Source organism: Castor canadensis, chromosome 15 (assembly GCF_047511655.1).
Source record: "Castor canadensis chromosome 15, mCasCan1.hap1v2, whole genome shotgun sequence".
Classification (NCBI taxonomy): domain Eukaryota; kingdom Metazoa; phylum Chordata; class Mammalia; order Rodentia; family Castoridae; genus Castor; species Castor canadensis.
Window position 1 is genome coordinate 4,528,472 of NC_133400.1, and position 13,527 is coordinate 4,541,998.

Here is a 13,527-nt window from a genome sequence, read left to right on the forward strand (position 1 = left end):
CATGGGAGCTAAACCAGGTATATTCCAGGTTGTTCCAACCCATGTGTGAGTCCCTCCTTCTGCCCCAGCCTCCCTGTGGGGAATCCAACCGGTCTTGATGCAGTCCGGGACCACACATCCACCAGTAAGTCCTCCCCCCCCGCCCCCCACCAAAACTGCACTCTGCTCAATCCTGGATCTGTCTGCGTCTTTCTTGAGTCTCACAGCTAGGACGGAGTTATTCTGGAATAACTCCCCATTAAGGATAGAGCAGGCTGGGCGCCGGTGGCTCATGCCTGTAATCCTAGCTACTGAGGAGGCAGAGATCAGGAGGATGGCAGTTCAAAGCCAGCCCTGGCAAATAGATCGTGTGAACCTATCTCCAAAAAAAACCTTCAGAAAAAGGGGTGGTGGAGTGGCTCAAAGTGTAGGTCCTGAGTTCAAACCCCAATACCGGAAAAAAAAAAATTGCACAGTCAGGAAAGGCCTCTTTGAGGAGGTGACATTTAAGCTGAGACCAGAAGCTAGTTATGAGATGAAAAAACCAAAAGCTGCCCCATTCATTTCCTTAAGTTCAAATGCACGGCTTTTATCACCTCTGCCATGCCTGTCATTTTAGCATCCATATTTCATTGATTTCTACTTTATAGGATTCCTCCATCCATGCCTTCTCTGTGGCCCTCTCTCTCTGTGGCCCCTGTCACAGGACCACTGAAGCAGCCTCTTTGCTGCCAGGCTTCCTTCCTCCAAACCCATGCTCTGCACTTCTTGCTACATGAGCTTCCTAAGTCATCTGTCTAGCCATGACTTTCACTTGATCAACAGCCAAGTGCTTCATCATTACATCCAGAGCCCGGCCCCATCTTCTCCCTGCTTCGAGTCCCTTACCCTGTAGCCTGGTAGCTCTAGACTTTCAGATCTTGAGATCAGTTTTGAAAAAGACTTTCAGACATGGGGATGACTGAGCCAGAACTCAGAGGAGGGGTAAGTGGCCTCTAAGGGAGGAACTGGATAACCAGCAATCTGTGGGTGCTACAGGGTTCCTTCCTTAGTCACACAGTGACCAGCCTAGTGGAGACCGATGATTGCAGGGGCCGGCTGAGCCCTTTCCAAACATTAGCAGCAACTCTTTATTTAGCCTGTGGTAAATGTCACCTGCTATTCTTCACACTTAAATCCTATTTAACGCTCAGGATAATTTTGTAAGGCAAGAACTATTCCCATATGGTAAAGGTAGAAAAAAAAGGAGATAAAGTACAGAGAGATACACAAGGATTGCCCCAATGTTCCCCACTAGGAAGCAGCAGAGGTGGCTCCTAGATTGCTCCACTGGGATGGGTGTGGAAGGAGGGTCTGAACCCAGCCTTGTCTCACTCAGGTGTGTGCTCCTCCTCCACCCCAGGACCCTGCCTCTGCTGAAATGAGCATGTCTATATTGGTGAGAATTGAGTTTGTTTTTATGCTGAACTGTTGGGGAAACAAGAGACAAGAATCCAGTAAACACCAAATCTCTTTCACAGGCCCAGCAGTTTATGTATTTAATCCTCACATCAGCTGTACCAGCTGTTGGAGTCTTCAGCTTACAGATGGAGGCCAGAGTTGTTGAGGTCAGGTAACTTAGTCACCCTGGGAGTGAGAGGCAAAGACTGTGTTTGACCTTTGTCTTATGACTACAAAGCTTCTGCTTCTTCTGTTCCTCCAAGAGAGAAAGCTTCCTTCCCCAGAAGCCATGTGGAAATCATCTCTTTGCTTCCCAACTCAACCCCGGTGATGATGCCCAGCAGGGAAGGAACAGCTGTTACTTTACCATGGCAGGAGAAACAGATATCAAACAGATAGAATTTATGAAGCTACAGTAATTACAACTGGGAAGGAATAGACTAACATCTGTGAGACATAACTGAAGGTCCAGGAAAGATCCAGAAATGTTGGGCATTTAGTATGTGTGCATCACTGGGGAAAATTAAGGGTAATTGTGTGACTCTTAGGAAAAGAGTAAAGTTGGATTCTAACCTCAGACTGTATAAAACAAATTGCAGACGGCTCAAGGATTGAAATGCTTTCAAAATGAAGTAAAAATATTAGAAGAGCAGAATTGCCAAGCGAGAAAGGCATTTGAAGCATGATACAAACCCAGAAGCCACAAGAAGAGAAGACTGATAAATCTGAGTGTGTAATAATTTCTGTTTTTCTGGAGAGGGGCAGTACTATGATTTGAACTCAGGGCCGTGTGCTTGCTAGGCAGGTGCTTTGCCCTGAGCCCTTTCTTTGCTTCCTTTATTTATTATTTAGGTAGAGTCTCCTGTTCTGTTTTTGATTTTGCCCAGGTGGGGATGCCCTTAGGCAGCGATCCTTCTACCTATGCCTCCCATGTAGCTGGGATCACGGACATGTACCACCATGCCTGGCTTATTGATTGAGATGGGGCAGGGAGAGTCTCACTCTTTGCCTGGGCTGGCCTGCAGCCTCAATCCTCCCCATTTCCAACTCCAGAGAAGCTTGGATTACAGGTGTGAGCCACCACACACCAAGCCTAATGTTTTTATTTATTTATTTTACAAGCAAAACATGTTGGATTAACACCCATACTTATGAGCTGGTGGGGAAACAAACTCTCTCTTAACTTGCTGATAGGAGTCTAAATTGGTATGACCCCACTGAAGGATTCCTTTGTAATAGCTATCAACATTGCCAATTCACTCCACCGTTTTTACAGATAAATACCTGAACTGCTGAATGGACTTAAGAGAAGTCGTGTCAGACTCAAGACACTCCTTGGGACAGCTGGTCAGAGGACCAGCAGACAGGCATAGATACCAGGTCATTAGCGTGTTCAACAAGGAGGTGTAGCTGAGTGGAACAGGTGATGGTCCTGGTGATGAGCGTGACTCAAGTTCAAAAATCCTCCTCCAGAGTCTCTCTAAGCTAACAAGAAACAGAAAAGGAGAGGGTGGGAAAGGACCTGATTGGAGAAGCTACCTCTGCAGAGGCAAGTACAGGCAGGCAAGATGGCATACTGTTAAAATCACCACCTCCAAAGTCAACAGACGGCCCTGTATATACATCTGTGCCCACCACTTACTAATCAGTGGCCTTGATAAGGTTTTGTTACTTTTTTAAAGGCTGTTCCACATCCAGGAGAGGTAGATGATAGTGATACCTATATCTCACAGCTGGTGAGAATTAAAGGAAACATTTCATGTCAAGAACATAGCACGTAGTGTTGCTGATCATAGTGGTGTGCACCTGAAATTCCTCTCTGGGGAGGCTGAAGTAGGAGAATCAAGTTCCAGGTCAGCTTGGGCTACATAGTGAGGCCCTGCTAAAACAACAACATGGAAAGTAGCATTCTAGCTAAATTATTATTAAGTAGTTAGACTAAAATATTTTGGAGTGAAATATATTTTCATGTGTCCACAATGGATCAACATGTTGACCTAAGACAAGATTATGGCTTTTCTGGAGCCCTTCCCTACAATTCTGAAAACTGTGATGGGAAAGACAGCAGCTATGGATGAGGGAGAGACAGAGAGGGAAGGAGAGAGTGCAGAAACAGAGAGAGGAAGACTGATGGAAAACCATACCCTTGAGAAATTGCCAAGATGACAAAGAGAGTTTTCTTTTGAAATAATCTTCACTTGCAGTTATCAAGAGAGATTTTGTCCTCTTGATAACTTCCACTTCCTCCCCCCTCCCGCTTTCATTCAACCAACTATATTTGTGAAAGAGAATGTCATATACTGTCTCAGTCTGTTTTCTGTTGCTATTATTGAACACCACAGACTGAGTTATTTATATGGAATAAAGGTTTATCCTGTCCACAGTTCTGAAGGCTGATAATTTCAAGACTGGGCATTCATGTCTGGTGAGTTTCTTCTTGCTGGCAGGGGTTTTTTCACAGAATCCAAAAACACAGGTAATCACATGACCAGACAGGGCATCCTAGCTCAGGTCTCTCCTCTTTTCATGAAGCCACACTCTGTTGGACTAGGGCACCACCCTTCAGGCCTAATTTAACCTTAATTGCCTTCCAAAGGGTCCATCTCCAAATCTGATTAACTGATGACTTTGGAGATTGTGTTCCAAACACATGAGTTCCAAGGGACACATCCAAACCATGGTGCATATCAGCCAAGTCTCCCACGTAGCAAAACTGCAGAGGCTTTGGGAACACCGTGGGACTTCCTTCAACTCTTGGAAGTATGGCATCTTTAGTTGGACGGTGAGTTAGCTGTGCGACTGGTTGAATGTCCATAGGTAGAACCGTTTGGTATGGGTATTTCAGCTTGAAACCTGGGAGTGGTGCTTTATGAGGATGGCCTTGGTTGGGCAGGTCTGGCCTGTCAGGCACAAAGCATTCTGAAGACCCCCTGCTGGCTTCTGAGCTATCCCAATTCCTCTTGTCCAAGGAAGCTGTGGCCAGCTGACCAGAGGGGTTAGCTTGGTCCCAGGGCTGTGTCAGTGCTTGTCCGTATTCTGCTCATCCCTGTGCTCTTGTTTGGCTTTGGGTGCTCCTGCCTTGTCCTATCATCTCTAGTTTGTGTGTTTTCTTAAAGACAGCTCTCAATCCCCACTTCTCCCTGAGCCTCCTGCCCCGTTCCCTTCCTTTTCACGAAATTCCTCATTTTCTTTGTGTCCAAACACATTTTTCTCTAGCTGTCAACTGCCAGTCTCTGCTTCTCTCCAGTCATGTCCTTGGTTCAAAAGACTGCCTCAGTCCAAAAGTGAATTTAAGAAAATAATTCAAATTACAACAGCATTAAAAAGAAAATAAAGAACGTGTTTGTCCAAGGAAGTGGGAGACAGGTGGTAGAAAAGTATAGAACAGTACTGAGGGAAATTAAAGGAGACCCAAACAAACTCAGTGATCTGTTGCTCACTGATTGGAAGATCTAATTAAGATGACAGCTGGGCGCTCACGCCTGTAATCTTAGCTACTCAGGAGGCAGAGATCAGGAGGATCGAGGTTCAAAGCCAGCTTGGGCAAATAGTTCATCAGACCCTATCTCAAAAGTACTCAAAGCCCTTAAGTTACCTTAAGTTAACCTACAGATTCAGTGAAATCCTGATTAAAATCCCAACTGCCTTTTTTTTTTCAGAAATGGAAAAACTGATCCTAAAATTCATATAGAAATGCCAGGACACTTGAAGAAACAAAATAATCCTTCAAAAGAACAACCTGGAGGACTCACCTTGCCTGGTGCAAACTCATCACAAAACCACAGCAATCAAAACATTACAGTATGGGCAATAAGCTAGAACAACGGGACAAAATTGAGCCTCCAGAAATAAACCCATACGTATATGACCATTGGTTTTTTTTTTTTTTTTTTGGCAGTATTGGGGCTTGAATTCAGGGCTTGGTGCTTGCTTGGCAAGTGTTCTACCACTTGAGTTGCACCACCAGCCCTTTGACTTCTAGTGTGTTTTTCAGATAGGCTCTCCTGCTTTTGCTCAGTCTGACCTAGGACCTTGATCCTCCTACCTCTGCTGCCCAAGTAGCTGAGACTGTAGGCATGTGTTGTCACCCCAGCTTATTTTTCAAGATAGGGTCTTGCTAACTTTTTGCCTCCTCCTTCCCCTGTGGTCTCCAATGGTGATCCTTCTATCTCTACTTTCCAAGTAGAAGTTGTGTGTCATCATGCCTGCCTTAATTGATTTTTGACAAGGATTCTAAGACCATTCAATGGGGAAAGAAGAGTCTTTTCAACAAATGTTACTTAGAGAAGTAGACATTCATAAGGAAAAAAGGGGTTGGATCCTTGCCTCACACCATATACAAAAATTATGAATCAAAAATCCAAATCTAAATGCAAGAGCTAAAATGAAGTTCTTAAAAAGGAAAATAGGTACAAATCTTCTGACCTTGAATTAAGTAATCCTTTTCTAAATATACACAAAAATACAAGCAATAAAAGATTCATGGATATATTGGATTTCACCAAAATTAAAGATTTTTATGCATCAATGAACACCATCAAGAAAGTGCAGAGACAAACCCAAAGAATGGGATAAAAATTTGCAAACCATGTGTGTAATAAGGGTATAGTGGTTAGAATATGTAAAGAATTCCTACAAGTCAATAATAAAAAGACAAACAATCCAACTGAAAATGGGCAGAAAATTGGAATAGTCATTTCTCCAAAAAAGACATAGAAATGACCAGTAAACACATGAAAATGTGCTCACTGTCAGCGTCATTAGGGTCGCGCAACAGAGCCACCTTAAGACATGGCTCCACATCCCCTAGAAGGTCATAGCAGGAAGAGGAAAGTAAGTGTTGGTGAGGGTGGACACAAATCGAAGTCCTTCTACACTGTTGGTGGTCATGGAATTTCTTTGGGCAGTACTCTAAAGGTGAAATAAAGAGTAACCATTCAGTCCGCCATGTCACTCCTGGGTGCTCAAGAGAATTGTGAACCTATGTTCACACAAAATCCGGTGCACGTGTGTTCATAGCAAGGAGAAGCAACCCACCTGCCCATCGCTGGACGAGTGGGATAAACCAAATGTGGTCTAGCCTTACAATGGAAATAGTATTTGGCCATAAAAATGAATGAAGCATTGCTATGTGTTACAACACGGATGAACCTTGAGAACATGAAGCTAAGTGAAAGAAGCCAGTCACAAAAGGCCACATAGTCTATGATTCCACGTATCTGAGCTGTGCAGAATGAGCAAATCCATGGAGACAGGAGGTAGATTAGTAGTTGCTAGGGACTGAGTGGGGTGGGTGGACATGGGTTGGGGGTGATGAAAACATGCTAGAATTACCTAGTGACATTGAATATCCTCAAACCACTGAATTGATTCCACTTTAACCAATTGAAAATGGTGACTTTTATGTTATGATAATTTTGTCTTAAAGAAAAGAAAAAGGACAACCCCAGTGGTTTTTACATTTCTCTAGTCTTGTTTTGAAAACTCAGCAGAGAGACTGGTTGGTCTGGCTGGATCAGATGTCCAGGGACCAGGCTGGGATACAGGTCACAGAACCTGTGGGGCTATTAGGAATTCAGCCTTGTGGTCAGGATACGGTGTTCGGACAAGAGGCGCATGGGCTGGGCAGTTGTTCCAAAAGATGTCTACTTTAAGTATGCTAAAAGTAGCATTAAAGACAACCTGAGCAAAGGAAAGCACCCACAATCCAGCACCTTAGTCCTACTGCATTTATTTCTGCCATGTCTTCCAGCATATTTCTGAGTTGTAGTATTTACCGTGCTTCTCACTCCCAGCATGTCACAGACACTTCCATGTTTCACAGTCCTCTTCAGAATTATCTTTTTCACTTCTTAAAAAAAATATGGGACTGGGGTTTGAACTCAGAGCTTCACGCTTGCAAAGCAGGCATTCTACCACATCTCCACAGAATTCTCTTTTTTTGGTGGTATTAGAGCTTGAACTCAGGGCCTCACACTTAGGCCACACCCCCAGCCCCTTTTACTTTAGTTTATTTTTCAGATAAGGTCTCAGGCTTTTGCCTGGGGTCAGCTTGAGACTATGATCCCCCTACCTCTGCCTCCTGTGTAGCTGAGATTACAGACATGCACCACCATGCCCAACTTTTTCAGAGGGGACATTCCTAACTTTTTTGCATGAGCTGGCCTCAAACTTCAACCCTCTCACCTCCCGCTCCTGCACTCATAATTACATTCCCTCCCCCCACTTTTTTTTTTTAAAGTAAGTTGATTCTACTGTTTTTTTTGTTTCTTATTTTTGGGGGTGTTGAACTCAGAGCTTCAATTGTAAAGCAGGTACTCCACTATTTGACCCATACCAGTTGGTCTCTCTCTCTCTCTTTTTGGTGGTACTGGGGTTTGAACTCAGGGCCTCACACTAGTTAGGCACTCTACCACTTGAGTCACTCAACCAGCCCATAATTGCCCTTTTTAATAGCTATGTAACATTAAATTGAATTGATGTGCCATAATCTTAATCACTCAATGTCTGGATACTTATATGATTTCTATTTTTTCCTTTTTATAGCTATGCGAGCATGTGTCCATCCCATACTGTGGGAAATACTTTTGTGCAGATTGATTTTCTTCTTTACTTGAATTGCTCAAATTACTTAAAAAAGACCAAGTAGGGTAAAATTTCCCTGAAATGTCAAACCCACTGAGAACTTGACTGTCTCCTTATTCTTTCTCTTTCAGCTCTCCTCCTGCCCAGCCCAGAGCTCCCCAGCAGGCTATGTGTTTTGCCCTCTTGCTTTGCGTTCCTCTTCCCAGCCAGGCCGGGGAAGGGGAGGCTGAGCAGAGGCAGGTGAACGGAAATGGGGATGAAGCGGTTCCTTGGTGCCCTTCAGTGAGCAGAATGGAGGGCCCACAAATACGGCTGTGCCTTTTTCTCTAGATCCTGCAACTATGTTAGGTGACTTGGCAAAGGGGAACTAATTAAGGTTGCATCAGTGACCTGGGGGCGGGGATATTGTCTCGTACTTCTAGGTGTGAGAAGGAAATGGAAAAGTCAGATAGGAGAGGTTTGCAGAGGCCAAGCAAGGGGCCTCCAGACAAGGCTCGAGGGCGGCCTCTGGAGGTCAGAGAAGGTAGTGCGGCAGAGTCTCCTCTCCAGCATCCCAAGAGGATAACAGCCAAGTCAATGTCTTGATTTTAGCCCAGGAGAGCAGGATGGGACTTCTGACCTCCAGAACTGTAAGCGGCTATAGATGTGTGTTGTTTTAAACCACAAATTTGGAGTCATTTTTCACAACAATCCGAGGAAATGAATGCACCTTCCACAGTTGGCTTCATTTGCTCCAAGAAAAAATGCAATGGGGAAAACGATGTTGAACTCTGACCTCTGTTGCCAGCAGGTAGTCCTAGCGCTTGCTGTTGCTCTTCACAGGTGCCAGATTGTCCCAAGTGTTTCACGTAAACTCATCTGTTTAACTCTCACACTGCATGAGGCCAGTACTGTTTTAATCTGCTTTCTTTTCTTTTCTTCTTCTTCTTTTTTTTTTTTTTAAACAAACCAATCACTATGACACAGAGAGGTTGAGCTAGTTGTCCAAGGTGGTTTAGGCAAACTGGCTGTAGAGCTGATGCAACACGCTACTTGCTTTGTGGTTACTCAAAAGGTTTCTTTCTGCGGCCTTCTAGACGTGATGTTGAAAGAAGAAGCAAGCCTGAGCCATCTGCATCGAGCCCTTAGTGAGGGCTGAAACACTGACATGGTGGCTTATTGGCTGTGGAGTCCCTAGGAAAATTACTTAACCTCTTTGTGCTTTTGTTTCCCCATCAGAAAACAAAACTAAAATCTCTTCCAGGAAGGGCTGGCATTTTAGCAACCTGGGGAAAAGTATGAGAAGGCAGGATATTAATGTATTTCTACTTCTTGTCTGGCTCCATGGTATAGGCTGGAAAAACAAAGGTCAAGGGAGAGAGGCTAAGTCTTACTGCCTTTCTGTGTTCAACGCCAGGCCCACGGGAAGTGACGTCACCACTAGTCTCCATTTCCTCATCTGAACAGCAGTGTGATGGTAACAGTGTTCCCTCATAGGGCCATTGTGGAAACTAACTAGGATATCACATGTCCTATAGTTTGGATCTGGAATGTTCCCCAGAGGCTCATGTGTTAAAGACATGGTCTCCAGCCTGGGGTGGAACCGTTTGGAGGTGGGGCCTCGTTGGGGGAGGTTAGGTCATTATGGGGCTGGCCCTGAAGGGGATATTGGGATCTGGCTCCTTCCTCTCTCTTTCTCTCTGCTTCCTGGCCAACATGAGGTGAGCAGACTACTTCTGCTATATGCTTCTGTCACAATACTCTCCCTGACCATAGCCTAAAGTGACAGGGCCAGTTGACCACAGACTGAATCCTCTGAAAATGTGAGCCAAAATAAGCCTTTCATGCCCAAAAGGAATCTAGACAGGAACCAATCCTGTGACACCTGGATATAAATGAGCAGAGGTCTAAATATTTTCTAATTAAATTGCGATGCAAATCCATTCTAAGATACCCTCCAAATATTTGCCGATCAGAGAAAAAGGCAATTCTGAGGTCTAGGATTAAAATTATGGGACTCAAAATTATGTGATCTCTAATGTCAATCAAGCAGAAATGACTGTTGTGAGGTATCAGCTCCTGGCCGGGGTCCACACAAAGATAAAGAAGTACACAACTGATGGTGAAGAAAGGGAAGTCATCCTGCATCTCCTTGGCCCATCTGGAATCCTGACACCGACTACGATGCTGATTTTAAGCTGGCAAGACCTGGGTGTGAATCCTGTGATTCCCCGTGTGAATGTGGCTTAGTTTGTAAAACCGTTGTCGGAATCACTGGAGCTGATTTTTGGGTTTTTTTTGGTGGTTCAGAGTTTGAACTCAGGGCTTCATGCTTGCTAGGCGCTCTATTACTTGAGCCACTCCGCCAGCCCGTGGAGCTGAGTATATACAACCCTTCTGAGGCAGCAGCTCCCTCCTAGGTATGTGCCAAACACAAGTGCAAACGTGTGTGCACCAAAACACATGTGCTAGCATGTTCATGGTGGCCCAGGCTTTGAAAGCCCAGTTCTGGGTGCCATCCTGTGACATGTGAGTGACCACAAAATCAACATCTTAGAACATACAGTTTTGCCTGCATTGATTCCATGAGTCAGGAGTTTGGCATGGCTTTGACGTTGGAAGCCCACAAAGCTGCAATCCAGGCATGTCTGTCCATTTGGGCTGCTCCACAAACTGCACACTACATGGCACACAGACAACCGAATGTACTGCTCAAAGTTCTGGAGGCTGGATGTCCAAGGTCAAGTTCAGTTCATTTGGAGTCTGGTGAGGGTCTGCTTTCCGGTCCACAGCTGTATGCTCACCTGGTGGAAGGATAAGGGATCTCCCCTAGGTTCTCTTCTAAGGACACTGATTCCTCTCCTAGGGGCTCCACTCTCAAGGACTAGTCACCTACCCATGGTTCCACCTCATCCCGCCATTGCCTTGGGGGTGAGGATTTGGAAATACGAATCTGAGAGTCACATAAACATTTATAGAATGGTGTCTGCCAGGCCACGGTCTCATTTCAAGGAGAGGTGGGTCCTTTTCCAAGCTCACACTGTTGCTGGCAGAATTCAGTTCTTTGTGGCTGGAAAACCAAAGCCCTCAGTTTGTCACTGGAGGTCAGCCAGAGAGCATGCCTTGCTCTCTGTGCTGTCCCAGGCGCCTGGCACATGGTGTCTGTTGGGTGATGGCAGCAGTACCCTCTCACATCTCCCAGGTCACTATGCTGTGGGGGAGGGACCAGGTTTGGAAGCTGGTGCGTGGCTCCGTCCAATCACTGACGGCCAGAGGAGTTAAGAGGCAGCTTCTCCTGGAGGCAGTGGGAGGGGCAGGAGTGGCCAGGACTCGATTCTGCAGCCTTAAAGCTTATGCCCATTTCAGAAGCCTTTCAGGTTGGGTTTCTTTACTGAAACCAACACTGTTCCCAGCAGACAGCAACAGATGGCTGAATCCCAGGCCATTCGCACAGCTGCAGGCAATAGGATTTGTTCCTTTGCACTCTTCTGGTGCCTGGCTTTGGAGATGGAAGAGAAGCATTTTCACCAGGGCGCAGGGACATTTTTCTGTGATTTCTGGCAGGTGGTGGCGAGGAGAAACAGCTCAGCCCTCCAGCTGAAAGTTTACTTCATCTTAGGCTGTTCTAGAACAGAATGAGAACAAGCAGGAGTGAAAACCAAAGCACGAAAGCTGACGCCAGCAGTTGTTCTTTTCCTGATCACCTGTGGATTGTTCAAGGGCCAACCACAGGGCTCCCCAAACAGAAGCATTGGTTCAGTCCCAGAAATGGAGGTGTCCAGCCACTAGAGGGATCTTTCTGGAATTCTGCACCTCTCTCCTGCTCAAAGTTTGTCAGCAGTGGCTCCAGGCTACATTGAGCTCCTGGCAACTGACTTATATCCCAAATAACTTGCTATTGTCAAAAGCAAAAATGTGGCTGTTTGCAGGTGTCTTAAATGGCTTTTAAAAAGTGTCTCTTACAGCACAAACTAAAGAGTCAAGATGCCCTTCAACAGAATGATGACTAAATAAAGTGTGAGGTATTCACACAATGGAATACTACTCAGTCATTAAAAGGACATTTACGGATACACACAGCAACACGAATGAATCCCAACAACCTGACGACCAGCAGATGCCATGACTATATACCCCATGTTCCACTGATGTCTCACAGGCTGCAGGAAAACTAATCTGGGGTAATAAAAGTCAGAATCGGCCAGTGTCATGATATACACCTCTAATCCCAGCGCTGGGGAGGTGGAGACAGGAGGATGGCAAGTTTGAGGCCAGCGTGGAATGCACAGTAAGACTCCCTAGCCACAAAAGAAAGAAAAAATAAGTTCATGGTAGGCTGTGTATTTAACAGGAAGGGAGCCTTCTGGGGTGTTGGGGAGCTCTCCATTTTTAGCTGAGTGGTTCCACAGATGTGTATCTATATAAAAAAAACCCCTAAACTTGTACACTTAAGATGTGTTGCACTAATGACCCATAAAGAGAACAGGTTTGAAGTTACCCACCTGCTAGCAATCACATCATTCTCACTGCTGGACCAAAAAGCTGGGGGATGAGAAGGAAGAGGGAAGCTAGAGTTAGTGTGCTCAGAACAGCACGAAGTGGGGTCCCCACTGTGACTGTACTGAGCTGGAGAACACCGTCCACCCCTGAGAGCCGGGACTGCTGCTCTGGAGAAAAGCAGGGTTCTTCCCTAAGCCCTTTGTCATCTGGTCCCAACCTCCCCACCCCAGGGTCACATTTGTGGGGTGCAACCAGGGTGTCTCGCTCCTTTACAACCGAGGACCACATGGCGTGACATTGTACTTTGTAAGTGGCGGTCCCGGGATTTGGTGATGGAACAGCCTGGGTTTCCCTGGACCTGGCATACTCTGTGTTAGCTGAATCGAAAGCGATCACCCTTTCTTTAAGGGGATCGTTGTCCTCCAGTTCTGCCGATGGCTTTTCTGGTGAACCAGGCGCTGTGTGGGTAGAATGCCTTCACCCTGTTAACACCGAGCCCATGCTGTCACCAAGGGTGGGAGCAGCTCAGGGAGGTAGTGCCACCGAGATGGCTGCTTAGCCCAGGCTGCCCAGGCAGAGGGACGAATGGCTGGGGGTGGACTCTCTTAAGGACCAGCGTTTGCTCATGTTCTGTGCCGTTTCCAGAATCCCTAGTGGGAAGCGTCTTTTGCGTGTAGCAAGGGGACGCTCCCTGCCCCAACCCTCCTTGGGCACCAGAGGCTTAGTCTCTTGTCCCCTCCTCTTCTGACATTAGTCATTTTGACCCAGTGTCTCTCCAAGCCTGGCCACCGTGGCCTCCAAACCCTGGGCCTGGTGGTCCCAGACCTGTTCACTTAAGCCCAGTTCATATCTGGTGACTTCTGGGTGGGGGCACTCCTGGAAATTGGCACCTTTGGGGTATCCATGGGGAGTGGTTCTTCCTGGTGGCACCGAGGAGCACAAGGCCTTGCACTCAGATGCTGGAGGTGAAGACATTTTCTTCCTCTGCTTTCGGGAAACTTCTGGCCACCCAGAGAGGAGGAGGGGTGTGTGTGTGAGTGTGTG